Source organism: Amphiura filiformis, unplaced genomic scaffold (assembly GCF_039555335.1).
Source record: "Amphiura filiformis unplaced genomic scaffold, Afil_fr2py scaffold_60, whole genome shotgun sequence".
Lineage (NCBI taxonomy): Eukaryota > Metazoa > Echinodermata > Ophiuroidea > Amphilepidida > Amphiuridae > Amphiura > Amphiura filiformis.
Genome location: NW_027305524.1, coordinates 143,034 through 157,847, shown reverse-complemented (window position 1 = coordinate 157,847; position 14,814 = coordinate 143,034). Strand labels below are relative to the sequence as shown.

Here is a 14,814-nt window from a genome sequence, read left to right as displayed (position 1 = left end):
TGATCATGTGTACTATGCACTGTTGCACTTCATAATACTATAGATTCCTTTATACTTTGGAGCTTTGGGAAAAGATTAAAAGTGCATTGGACCTTGACCATTGTCTGAAATAGGTACAACAGAATTTCAAGGCTTTGAATTGGTGTCTTCCTAAACTGCATAGTGGAGTCAATGAGTCCTTCAATTGACAGGTACAGCAATGGATTGTTTTAAAAGGGTATCACTTGTTGGGAGTGAAATTATACAAAATAATGCACACATACTGACTACTGAGATGTTGATGCATCAACATCTCAGTACAACAAGTGCATTATTTTGTACAATTTCTCGAGCAACAAGTGATACACATTTATTAACCTATTTCATACACAAGAAAAAAATCCATGATTTTTGCTATTTTTATAACAAAATTATCAATAAAAATGTTGGAAAATACAAGCAAATAAAATGCATCAACCCGCAAGAAAAATGAATGCGTCCGAAAGCACTGCGCATAGTACATGGAGTGCACACCCGTGCATTTATGTATCACACAATCAATGCATGGTTCACATTTTTCTAATGTTTGCTTCGCTTGGTTCTCGCTATCTAAGAGTGCATGAATTATGGATACAATACAACATGGATTTACAATTATAAAGGCCTTTTAACAAATTTTAAATAAAAATTGTAATTGCCCTAACATATTTCTTTTTACAATAGCTTGAACAGAAGATGTAGATCTGTATGACCATTTAAGAGCAATACATTAGGAAAGTATTAAATTTGATATATATTTTCTATTTCAGAAAACATGCTCATACACAAAATTTTTATGCAAAACTTAAATACACAACATGCTCATACACAAAATAGTAAATTGCAAAGAGAAAATTGTCTGTCTCTTTTTCCAAAGAATTACATGTTCGTAATTAAGGTGGCCCCCACACATAGGTGTGTAAACATTTTTTTTTACCCACATGCTTAAATGTGTTCAACTTTTTCATGAATATAAGAAAATGCAAAACTGCGCCTAACAGTTCAAATCGCAAAAATTAATACTGCTAAAATATCATGCTTTACAGTACCGGTACCTTGAAAAAAATATAACAAAATGACATAAATTCATTAGTTAACTCTCTCCACGCCGGAATCGACTGCAAACGACAAGTTTTTAAAAAAATGTAAAATTCAAAAATTTCAGAATAATAAACTTTCATGACCATATTTGGAATCTGCATGAAAAATGCATTAAAGTGTACAAACAAGCCTAGTATTGGTTCAGTTGTTCTTGAGATAGCTCTTAATATTTTGAGAAAAACATCTCACCTCGTATGTTGAAGCCTATGGCTAGCACGCAAAGCACTTAAAAGTTAACACACAGGTTGACCACCTGGTCTACTGAAGCACATGTTAATTAGTGTTTTGCCAGTCACAGTAAGAATTTAAATCTGACTGACCTACTTTGAATAATTGTTCTTTTAAAACCATTGACCTACTTTTTAGGGTACTTGCTTATTATCATTGATGACAATACCGGAATTAATATTATGAGGGTCTGAACTTTTGGTTAGTAATCAAAGGGAACTTGGCCACTAATGCAATGAGTGTAAATTTTTGTGCTACAGTAATTTTCAGGGACTGCCATTTGAGGAGAGCGAGAGCATTCACCCTCTACTGATCTTATAGGAGAGTGAATTTTAGCTCTCCTTAGTTGACTGTTCTCTTCTTACATTCTATTGTAAATGCTCTAAACAGCTCTCCTTGAAGGCTCCAGAAGAGCTAATTAATGCTCTCCTGCAAATTCCAAAAGACAGTCCCTGAATTTTTGTGCTTTTAAATTTGTAATTTCTAAAAAGCTTCCTTAAAACTTGTAAGTCCTACACAAAAAGAATTTGCAAGTTGTTATTTTCACAGTAGTTGTCTACAATGCTAAATACAAAAAAAATAAATGCAGCATTAAAATGTCCACTTTAGCATTATTTCTGCTGTACACACAGGTACATAATGTTTAGGGGGCTACTGAAAAACAAAGATCATTCATTTTTAAAATATCATTTTTTTAAATTTAGTGTATCAATATCACTCTATTTAATATTCAAGAAGCATAAGAGGGTCTAGGATTCCCGCTAATGTGAAAATGAATTGCCTACCAAAAAATAATAATTACTAATGGGTTAATAAATTGAATCAACCTGCAGAAATATTGCTCAAAATTAAGTTGTTTGTTTATGTACATGTTTTGTTTGTTCTAAATTGTAATATCATTTTTAAAAACTGAACATATCCTGTACGTAAAACTCAAAAATAATCTTGCATTAAAAATTTTTTTAAACAAATTGCGGAATTTTATTATTTTTCTCTTCATTCATTTCAAATCAAACCAATGTACAACAATAATTTTACCAGGAAGTCATGTATTGATAGCTAACTGGTACCAACAAAGGGCAACATGGTTGATTTGCAATTAATGAAAGGATCCTGACCATGACCTGGGACTGTTGAATATAGTCAGTCATGTTGCACAGCTATTACCTACATGTAGGACAAACATGTACTTTTAAGGGAATAGTCACATAAGCTTCATGTAAGCTTCACAGGGCTTGAATTTGCATACTACTGGACCAGATACATTCAACAAGTGGAACTTTGATGGACTAGCAGATTGGGGGCCCAGGGGGGGGGTAACAGAACAACCAATCTTTTACATTAATATATTCAATACGGTACTAATTCCAAAAACTTAAAATCCTGAGCTTTAGTATTTTTCCTACAAAATCATATCTATATATTCAAATGTTCAGTCTCCACAGTAACAGTTCTCTCAATGACCACTGTTCCTGGTCACTGCTGCAGTGGTGTAGCAACTTGGGGCAGCTTCCCCTCCCCTCCATATGGAACATCTTGCATGCCTCCCCCCCATGCTGGCTGATGTGATGAATTTTAGACCATTTTTGTCCAATTCTGAACCCAGCATTCCCTCCCAGAAACAAATTCAGAAGTGAGTTGCGCTTGTCATATTGTAATTTTTACCCCGATTTTAAAGTAATTTTGGCATTTAAAAAATTAATTTATTTCCAATTGCCCAAATAAATTTTATGCAGTCCTATCAGCTATGGCACAACAGAATAAATTTACAAAATGTCCATGTTTATTTTATAAAGTCAATCAGTAATCTGGGAGTGTTATTCAATGTTACTTACCAGGGTATATTTTCCCAGGTATTAAATTATGCATAAAAATCTTGAATATCTCTACATAATTTTACCTATTTATTCTGAAACAATTTATTTTTATCACTTTTTATTTTAATATTCAACTTGTGCCCTTTTAAGCAAGGTTCTCACTTAGCATTGTAATTTGTTATCATCATTTAAAATAAAATACAAGCTAATATTAGTTTCAATGAATTTTGTATTGACAAAAAAATAAATACACAAAATGTCACTAAATCAAAAAGAGGCACTTATTAGAGTTATTAAGGGAGGTGTAAAAAGCGAACCGTGGTTTGGATTCCACGGCTATTACGAAAACAGCCTTGAACCCTGAATTCAGAGGTAGATTTGGGGTTGTTACATGCAAATACAAACTAATTATATCATGAAAAAAACCACCGAGAGGACTACGATACTTATTCAGAGCCAATCTACATTCTGTTATTTACAAAAGCCGACGATCAAAGTAAAATTATAACAGGAGCAAAACCAGATATCAACGTTACATCACGGTAAGCCTAAAATCGCATTGAAAACGCCAAAATGCAGTCACAAAATTTATAATATTACTAAATCACCAAAACGAATTGTACCGTAGGTATGCAGAAAAAGAGTTGTATTAGCAATAACAAAGTATGTGCAAAAAGATTTGTCTTTGGCATGCCGCTTTTTTGAAATATCACCAAAAATATCAAATTTTGGAAAAACGCCCCAAAATTTAAAAACAAACACGAACCTTCCAAAATAAATATATATTCGCACTCGGCGGCCCAGTCACTACCTGTCGCTGTGATTTGGGGTAACTTGTTGCTTCCCTTCTCCAGATACCTGTACTTCAAGTTCGCCCATACCCCATGCCTGAAGAGTGGCGCTTATTGAGACAATTTATACAGTTTATATCTCATATTATCTATTCATATCTCATGAAAATTGTATGTGAGCATTTATTTGTATCATTTTGCATAAAATATCAATCATCATTCATCTGTAGGCACACAACTGTATGACAATTTATGCAAGATACAATTTTATGCATAAATTGATCTGTATTGTATTTGTACGTAGGCCTACAGTATGTACAGTCATTTTACAAACATACTTTTTATAGGGATTTTTTGTGTGTGTGTGTGAATCAGCACAGCAGGGTTATTTGAAAATCACAACGATATAAATCATTGGTTTAAAAATCAAGATTTAAATCATTTGATTTTTTTAATCACTGATTTAAAACAACTTTTAATTTTTTACCATTTTTGATAAATGTAAGTTAATTTCTTTCTTAAATTGACTTCATTCCTGATGTTTCTACTTTTGGATACAATTAAAATACCTCTATGATGTCACTTTATATATTGTTAAAAATTCATCTTCAAGGTGCAGAATTCAACAGGTTTTACACATGATTTTTGCCAAATTTTTTCTTTGAAATTTTCACATCTGGCTCAAAATAAGCTAAGGTGTCATAAAAGTGTAACACACAATTATTTTTCCAGCTCTTTTCTTTTGGTCTCCAACCAGGTTTAAATTATAGTATGCACATATATCGTTCATAATACACTAAAAGAAAGATAAGTTATAGACTATTTACTTCACAAATTTAATTTTCTAGCCCTTGCGTACGTTATATTTGACAGACACAATTTTGATGATTTTCTGCAATCAAATAAAAATTTATAAAGTATTACATAAGGTATTTTGTGGTTATTTAGGTGTAGGACCTACAGCAACTGATTGTGGAAAAAATGTGTCCAAATATTACAATAAGGAGGATAAATTGTTATAAATAAAATATGTGTGTCTGTCAAGCCATAACATACGCAGATGTCTGTCAAATGTAACATACAGAATAATAATTTGGCAAAAACAGTAGTTCAAGATGGGAAATTGAATAAAGATCACATGCAGTTTATAAATCACATGTTTTAAAACACTTTTATAAACTCTAAACTATCATCATAATGTGAACATCAAGTGATTTTTAATTTTTTAAACATATTATGTATGTTACTTTTGACAGACACATACAAATCTTATGTATGTTACTTATGTACAAATGTTTGACAGACAACACTTAACAATGGATTGTGTCATCAAAAAAGCTTCTCCTCACAAAGTGATAGTGCCACAAAGCTAGGTGGAGCTAAATGCTATGTCATGTAGCATAATTAGCTGTATCACCCTCGCTTTAGCAGGAATTACAGCACCGTCTTTATGTATGTTACTATTTGACAGACATTTCAAGAAAAATTTTAAAATTGTTATATGTTCAAAAAGATGGCAGCCACTTACAAATTGATTATAATATGGAGAAATGAAGTTATTTACAATAGATTTACCCTTTAGTTTATGCTTCAAGTCTTTGTTTATAAAAACTGAGGGACTTCAAAATCAATCAAAAGTTTGACAGACAATAGTAACATACGCAAGGCAAACTTTTAAATCCTTTTTTGATCTGTTAACTTATAATTCATAATGCCTCTTTCTGTTTTTTTGATTGGTTTACTGCACCATTTTGGGAAACAGGTCACATGAATTTCTATAAGGATCCATAAAAAAAATTAAAAGCTGTTGAAAAAAGGCGTCTCTTGGCATGTTACAAATAAAAAAGTGTAAAAATAGGCATTTTTACAGCTATTTTTATTTTTTTATTATTTAGAGTGAAAGGATTTTACTTAAATTGTGTATGCTATGTCTTTACTACCTAAACTTGCCACTAAACTAGCAAATATTCCATTTCTATAATTATTATTTTTAAAAAAAGATGTCAAAATATATGGCTATAATATGACACCTTAGCATATTTTGAGCCATCTAATAAAATTTTAAAAATCATCAACCCTGGTTTTCACAAATCCAGAAATTCATAATTTCTTGTTTTTGATATAAGATATATATATTCAAAATTTGTTTGACTAAAAAAAATTAATTTCATAAATCCAAACTCATGAATTTCATATAATTAAATTCCTGGTGAAAAGTAGTTGTATTTTTGGCCCTATTTGTTTTTCTAGGGTGCATGCTAACTTGGACTTCATGAATACTGACCCTGGTCCTGCATATGGGACTACAGAAACGCATGCATTCACATAATATTATCATTGATAACAAAATCATTATTTTATTCAGTAGAGAAATAATATTCACTGTACCTCTCACAGACATTAAAACAAGTATCCAAATTCCAATTTCAACTGTGTTCTTTATCACAAAATCTAAATATTTATAAATTCTTAGCATTTTTGCAGCACATAAATTTACAACAAAAAAACAGGTTTGGCATAAATGTACAGTTTTTGGTTTTTGCTTGTTTTATTTCTTCTTAAAACCTGGAACACATAAATTAACAATTTTAAACAACAAGAATTATTTCATACTACATAAGGGGAAAAAAAAAAGTTTGTCTCAAAGCTTGCACGCGCGTTTGTAAAATCCCACGATTTGACAAAAAACAAATGCGGAATTTTTTTTTATTTCAAAAACAATTTTTTTTTATAGTTTTTTCCAGAAAAAATCGAAAATTTTTTTTCCAGAATTAAAAATAAAATAAAAAAAATCGCATTTCGCATTTGTTTTTAAATTTCTTGTGAGCTTTGAGACAAACCTTTTTTTTTTTTGGCCTAATATTGAACACATTCACATGACATCAGCACTTCACTAAAGACAAACTAAAACTTTATCTGTGCTCTAAATTACCCACAGATTTGTGACACTCCATAACTTTATCTGTGCTCTAAATTACCCACCGATTTGTGGCACTCCATAATTTTGGTAAAAATGATGTTGACCAACTTGGACACTCAGGATCCCAGCAAACACAAAAATATGTTAGGCCAAGTAAAATAAAAAACATGTTTCACGTCCAGGTTTTTGAAAAAAAGGAGGAAGAGGGGCCTTTTTATTTTTTATCGCAAAATCGGTGTAAATACCCATAATTAGAGCTATTTTAGCGTATACAATAATGCCTGGAAAAAGGAGGAGGCCTCTTTTTATTTGTTGTTCTGAGAGGTAGGCCCCTCTAACTATCACAAAACCTCATAAAAGTGTTCCTTATATATTAGCAAGGCTATAGAAAGCATCTCTACTTCCTAGACATTTTTTAAGTTTAAGTTATAACTGAATTTCAAAAAATAAAAATAAAATTGAAGAAACCTCAAAAAAGGAAGCGGGAGGGGACATGAAACATGTTTATTTTTTTATTTGGCCTTATAAATGTGTTAGAACTGGTTTTGGTCAAACCATTTTTTTATAACATTTAAATGTTGGGTTTTAAAGGTCATAAAAACATTTTTCAAATGTTTTATTTGAAAAAATGCTGTCACAATGTGTACTACAAAATATTTTTGGCAAACATTTTTGCAAAATGTTTTTACAAAACTTTATATTATATATGTTAGAAATATAGAATGTTTTGTATCAGGTTTATAAAACTGAACTGAATGTAAAACGTATTAAACCCTTTATATATCAAACAGATATTAAAACATTTTGCACTTGCTGGGATCATGTCATGGCAAAATGTAGAGGATTTAATTGTGCCACGGTATGCCAACCCAGTACATGCTAATCAATACTCACCATGCTCACATGCATAAGGGAAAATGGGAAATTCAACATTTTCTGTAACATTTTATTCTCATGTTTGTTCAAAATCATGGCAGCGAAATTACAGTGCTTTGAATCCTCAAAGGTCTGGAAATAGGCGCTATATAAATCCAAATTTTATTATTTATTTATCATTCCCCTTTCCCGCTCAGTATATATTTCCTGTTCACAGTTCTTTCCTGAATGTTCTCCCTTTCCCTTGAACAAAAATCATTGCACACCCACACATAGAATAAATATCGATTTAGAACCTATACATCAAAAAAGGCCTATCATTATTGAATATTCAACTATGGCATTTTTATGAAATTAGGCTAATTAATTAGACTAATTTGATTAATTAGACTAAATCAATACAATCAATTGATATCATAAAATTTCAATTATTCAAGAAATTATTTCCCCACTAAAAAGAGAGCTACAATAAATGCCAAAATTATAATTAAAGTACAATTAATTAAGTTTTACCTTTATCCCAAGTGATCCCTAATTAGCTAAATTCAATTTGAATCTTTTTACCATATATTTGTATACACATGACTGAATTGACAATCATGAGCAACAGTGTCATGGAGTCATTGAGGCTATTCTCTTTGAAATCCATCCACCCCTATGGAACACATGACCTTAATCTCCCACACAAGGGGTACATAGACTTCAAATGGAATCACCCATTCAGGTAACCCCATTTGAAAGTCACACTCCCTTTGTAGGATATTAAAGTCATGTCTTCCACAGGGGTGTATGGATTTTAACTGGAACAGCTTATCATCATAATTACCCTGCTCTGACCATGAACTTCTGCATTCTTGTCTCTACAATTAACTGAAAAAGGTCAATTTACTAAATTTCCTGAACAGCTGATTTGCAAGATACTGTGGTTACAAGTTGCCATGGCAGGAGTTTCCCTTAACTAAAAGTGATCATTTTGTTGATATAATTTAAGGTTAAATTTAATTAATTGTAATTGTTTGAAATTAGTTTAAAAACCAAACTGTCAGTGTTAGGCCTGGAATTAATAATTAACCCAGCAAACATAAAAATGTTTTGTACAATGGTATTTTATGTTATAGGTCTAAATATTTTCCTTTATAGTCAAAATATTTTAATAACATTTAAAATGGTATTTCATGTTTAAATGTTTTCACTTTTAGTCAAAAAATTTTAATAAAATTTAAAAGTCGGGTTATAAAGGTCAGGTAAAATGGTTTAAAACATCTTTTATATGAAAAACTATGTAACACAATCTGGTCCATGGAGGCCAAAGGAGGCATTTTTGCTATTGGGAATACCAAACATCTAGCATACTTGATTTTAAAGTTTTAAAGTTTTGTGATGTCTATTTTAAGTATTTTATTGGTTTTTTTCCCATATTTTTTGCCTACATATCTCTATTTCAAACTAGTTGCCTTTAGCTTCCATGGACCAGATCGTGTCAAATAATTATAACAACATTTTCATTGTCAAAATGTTATAGTAAAATATTTTAGCATACATTTCTTGTAAAATATTTTGTCACCATCTAAAAAACATGATTATGCTATAGAATGTTTTTGCAAGTTTTCAAAAATGTAACCAAGTTTAGGCCTTATAACTAAGCCAAGATTTATGTTTTCTCTCAAACATTTAGGGTTTACTGGGAATGGCTATATTTTCTGCACAGGTTAATGTGGACAAGTTGGGATACTCATACACAAAATTTAGGGTTAGGGTTAGGATCCACCACCCAACATGTTTCTACTGGGACAGTCACTGTGTAGTTACAGATCTTACAATCTCCGCTCATTACCCTGCATCCAGCATTAATAGAAAGATAGTTTTTAATGTGAAATGTGTTGTGCTGTGCAGAGGTGTGCACAGAAACCTTCAATCCAAAAATATGCTGAAAATGGGCCGATCTTTTAAATGTTTTGGCATAAAACCAGGGAGCAGGCTAGAGGCCCCAATTCAGCATCAAAGTACATCTTGCGTATTTTGGGGGCTTTAGGGCACCAGCCCCGGGTAAAAGCAGAGGCGCCAAAATGAAGGGGCGGCGGAAGAAGGGCGGCGGAAGAAGGCGGCAAAAACAGGGCGGCAAAAACTAAAGGGGCGGCAAAAAGAATTAGTAAATAAAAAGGGTGGACAAATTTGATAAAGCATAAAAAATTTTGAAAAAATGGTACTATACAGTACATCAAAATGTGTTACTTTTAGGGCGCTTGCGCCTGAAATCCTTTTTTTTTTTTTTTTTGCTCTTCACTTTTTCAAACAACCGGAAAAAAATTGGTCAACCTTTTCGGGCTGTTGAGGAAGGGCGGCAAAATGAATTTTCTTCAGCTCCCGGGTTGGGGCGCTGCCACGATGCACGCCACTGAAGTAGTTACCGGTACATAATTATCTTGGTTACCGGATCACGCTAGAAAAATTTAGGTCATGCCTTCGCCCTTCGAGTGCCTTTGGGGATTGTTATGATTGTTGTTCATTACTCAAGCGCGTGATCCTGTGAACATAGTAACATTATGTAACATCGATAGTGAATACCTACCCCCTGGACACATACATACATACGTTGTGTGCACATTATTTCTATCCAAAGCAAAAGTAGTTTGGGGCATAGCAAGAGCCTCGGGGGCCCATGGACAAGGAGCAGTGTAGGGCCCTTTCAACATCTCCTTGGTCAGCCCTAACCATAACCACTTCATTTTCGCTTTTGCTCTGGGCCCCTGAACCCTCGGGCCCTGTCCACCCGCTTGCTATGCCCCTGAGAGTAGGCTCCCAGCTGTCAAATTTCAAATCTCTGGGTGACCCAGTCAGCCAGTATCATGGAAATGGAGTGGGGGACAAGAGTACATATTTTTTGCTCCAAAAGACCAAACTAAACCAAACATCTAGATCAGGGCACAGTTGTACCGGGGTACATTCACTGAATGACCTTTTACATTAAAATTATGAAATTATGGAAAAGTAAATTTCTATCTTGTCCAATTTGGCTTTTCTTCCCAGGAAATAAACATTTTGTCCAGCCCTGTTTCCACCCCTGCTATTAAAGTAATACTAGGCCCCTATAATCAACAATTTATTTTTGGGGACCCGTGCTCAGGTTGCTATAACATTGTTGATTGATAAATTGGAAACTGGATTGATGGTGTGCAGTTCGAATCAGCACCTACACAAAGAACAAGGGCTGGCTGTCCCCCCAGCCCCCACTATTTTGTGCAAAATTTTCCGACTCTAACTCTAAGGAGGGTACTAACCCTGGCCCTAGAATGGCTAATAGTAATAGAGTTGCATTAATTTCTGTCAATTTTGGATGTGTACACAAAGACCCCTGAGCAGGTCCCCCTTAGCCCCCAGCCCCATCAAAAATCAGGGACTGCCTCGGCTCTACTGCTCTCCTTAAATCTGATAAAGGAGAGTGATTTTTAGCTCTCCTTAGTTGACCATTCTCTCCTTACATTCTATTGTAATGCTCCTCAGCTCTACTTACAGGCTCCAGTAGAGCTATTAAAAGCTCTTCTGCAAATTCCAAAAGACAGTTCCTGAAAAACCTTGATCTGTTCCTCCTGGTAAAGTACTTGTTTAAGTTTATGAAGTAACTTTAAAATTGACAAAACATGACTCACACTATACTAAAATGCAGCAAACCTTTGACGAGCGCGACTACCGTGATGTTGCAAATTCGCGCTAACAACGCGTCGGGCGCACACAGTTCATTCATAAATTTCCACTCGGCAACAACAGATCGCCTCAGCTGCCAATCAGAGACAAGTGCGTGCAACGCAGTAGACATGGTAGATACGCGATGTATCCTTACAATACGCGCTCGTCAAAGGTTTACTGCATTTTAGTATATGATTTGGGACTTTAACAAAATTCAAATAATTTTCGCCTATAATTGAATACGGAATTAAAAAGATTAGTTTGCGTCTGACGTCAGTTGGTTGCTGACCTGTGCAGTACAGCATTTTTGGTCTAGTTGACAGGACGTCATACGCAAACTAGTCTCTAAAATAGTCTTCAATTTATCATAGGCTATATGAAAAGCATGCCTGCAAACATTAATGTCATTTCCCCACTAATTCTTAAAAATTTATATTCTTAATTTGCAAAATACAAAAATTTCCCTCCAATTTCCTGAAACATGGTTCCTGCCTGATTACAACTTCATATTGAACAGGTGGAATGGCAAGTGGACATCTATGGACTAACCATGACCATCCTAGCTGTATGGTCATGCGTCATGAATTGGGGTACAGGAAAAGGTGGTGGTGTTACATTTTTCATTTTTTTCAGGACGTTTAGTCCCAGATCTCAAGAATGTTGAGGGTATTGAACTAGAAATGGTCTCATTTTGTTGCTAATTTATCTTGCTATAACTGTGGAAAGTAAAAACTTCACACTGTATTTAGGTTTTGAGATATTGCAATTCAAACGATGCAAAAGTCAGGGGTGGTGGTGCCTACGGTTGAGGTACCTACGGTTGAGGCGTGTGTTAAAGTAGGCCTATAGGGAAAATTGATTTTTAGTCTCTCAAATTTATTTTTTACTGTAACTTCATAACCCAGCAAGGTATTAGGATGGATTATGTACCATTGTTTTGGTATTTATTTATGTCTAGTAGGAAATGTGACCAGTTTTATTCCAAACTAGTTTAATTTGTTGTAAGTGTGCTACATTCTGTGTCATGGGTTCTAGGCTTTTCCTATACGTTACTGTACTAAGCATGCATTTATGCTCCAAAATGTTCCGAATGTCATATTTCTTGAAGAAGTTGCCCTACCTTTGTAAACTAAAAGTTAACATTTTTTACTTTCAGAAGGAAATTTGATGAGGAATTCAAATATGCCATTGTTTTTTGTGTAGGGCACAAAGGAAAAAAGTTTTGATTGATAATGTCATAAAAATTATGTATGACTTTTGAACACCCTGTATCTCAGTTAGGCAACATATCTCATCCTTACAAGTTTGCTTTTTTTGAAAGCCTACAATGTTATTAGCACATCTAAAAAGGTTTTAGCAGAACAAGTGTTTATGTTAGTAAGTAAGAGAGAAACAAAATTTTATACTTTTTGAACCAAAATATAACTTTTCCACCCTATATGATATTTGTGGCACCCTGTATATCAACTTAAAAGATGCAAAATTGTGTTCCTTACACTTTCAGCTTTATGATGATATAAAAATTGTAGGTTTCTGACAAACACAAGATGAATTACAATCATTTTTGTGTGAAAGCGTGATTATTTTTCTCATTTTGAGCATGTAACGCGTTTGGCCCCCAATTCATGACGCACGACCGTATCTAGGTACAATGCCAAAGATATCCAGGTACAATGTCAATACAACAGACATGACAGCTAGAGCCTACAACACTTGTCTATAAAACATCAGCCCAAGCTCCAGGACAGGATGTATTAAACTGTATTATATTATAACATCAAATAAATGAATAAAGAGTTTTGGGTATAACTTAAGTTACCCATTCATCATGTTCATTTAGAGACAAACCATATTTAGTTCTGATCAGCATAATGTAGGGCCTACAAAGTCAAAGGCAAAGCAAAGGGTGTGGCCAACCTTTCATTGGCTCTGTGGCGCCTAAGGCCATGCCACATAGCAAAGTTTAAAAAATTCACCATTGAATTATTATATACCAAAACTGAGTACTATTACTAATGTTTTGTAAATTCATGTGTAAAATGTTTGTTTGTTTTTTTAGAAAATGCTTTGCATGTTCATGGGGATAGACATGGGTGGTTGTCGAGGACCAAATGTGGTCCGCGGGTTGGCACCTGGCCTAGGCCTACAGTAACATAGGCCTATGAGGCAATGGCAGTCTGTACATGCACAACAACAAGATAATGCAATTTGTAAAGTAATGTACAGTACTGCCATCAGATACAAATTCCAACTCATGCACATGATGCAGTGCAGGCAGTGACACTCAGTCATTTTCAGTTATAAAATATGGAATCCTTTTTGGTCATGCATGCATGTTGGCATGAAAGTTCAATTCGTTCCAAATGATAATGACCCTACAGTACTCCCAAACCAAGTGGTATTTTGTGCTGATACAAAATACATGCACGTCCCAGTGAATTCACTGTACCTCGATGTCTGTCAGTGGTTAAAAATAGCACTGTAATTGGGTCTAGGTCGCACTCCTAAGCCTAAGGTCAAATTCAAGTGCAAATTTCCCATATTTATGATTTTAATCATGCAATGTCATGGAATTTACATCGTCAAAAACGGCAGTAGTTTCACCTGATTTACTCCGAAATTACATCCGAAGTGTGCCGAAGTAATGATACTTATGTTAAGAGTACTCAAATTGATAGATTAATTCACTTACCAATGATGTAATCCGTGTAAATAATGGCTTTTTAGCGATAGCTCTATGCGTTAGCAGCGGGTACACAAACAGTGTTTATCATAGATCGATTGCTGCCGCCGCGATATGTCCTCGACTGTGACCTGAAATAAGGTCATCTTTCAGGTCAACATGCGTCTAGCGCTCATAATTGCCTGACGGCAGCGGGCGTGATGCTGAAATTAACAATGAACTTGAGCTGAATGCAGTGTCAGAACAGCTTGCTGGAACGGGGTTTTCGTTTTGTCCCGGGATTTATTTATTTCTGAGACATTTGTAGGGCCTATCAAGTTGTATGTTGGTCTTAAAATTAGTTCTTGTTGGACACATGCTAGACCCCTTCCTGTGCACCTATACAAACACATGGAGTGGAGGCCCTAGCCTAGTCAAAGACTCTCACGCTCTCACCAAAAGACTTACCTATCCGTCATCTTGGACATGTCACCCAAAGACTTAGCCTATCACTTTGGGGGACTGACGTCACTTTGGATCTGTCTCCAACTTCCTCAAAAAGACATAGGCCTAGGCCTACACATAGGGCCCCTACTTCCTTACGCTACTGTCACCCAAAGATCCTGCCAAAGACCAAGTTTAGGGCATATAGGCCTACTTAGAATCTGCCGTCTCTCAAAGACCCTCACTTGAAAGATTTACCGGTATTTCATTTTG

General features: G+C 34.4%; 1 protein-coding gene across 13 annotated transcripts in view; it reads right to left on the bottom strand.

Moving 5' to 3' along the window:
- Positions 1-14,227, bottom strand: part of LOC140144513 (muscleblind-like protein 1) — a 480,574-nt gene extending 466,347 nt beyond the window's left edge. For all 13 annotated transcript variants that reach the window (XM_072166327.1, XM_072166329.1, XM_072166324.1 and 10 more), the window contains exon 1: positions 14,128-14,227. The gene's annotated coding sequence lies outside the window, so the exon portion shown is untranslated. The remainder of the gene's footprint in view (positions 1-14,127) is intronic.
- Between the last annotated feature and the right edge of the window lie 587 nt (positions 14,228-14,814).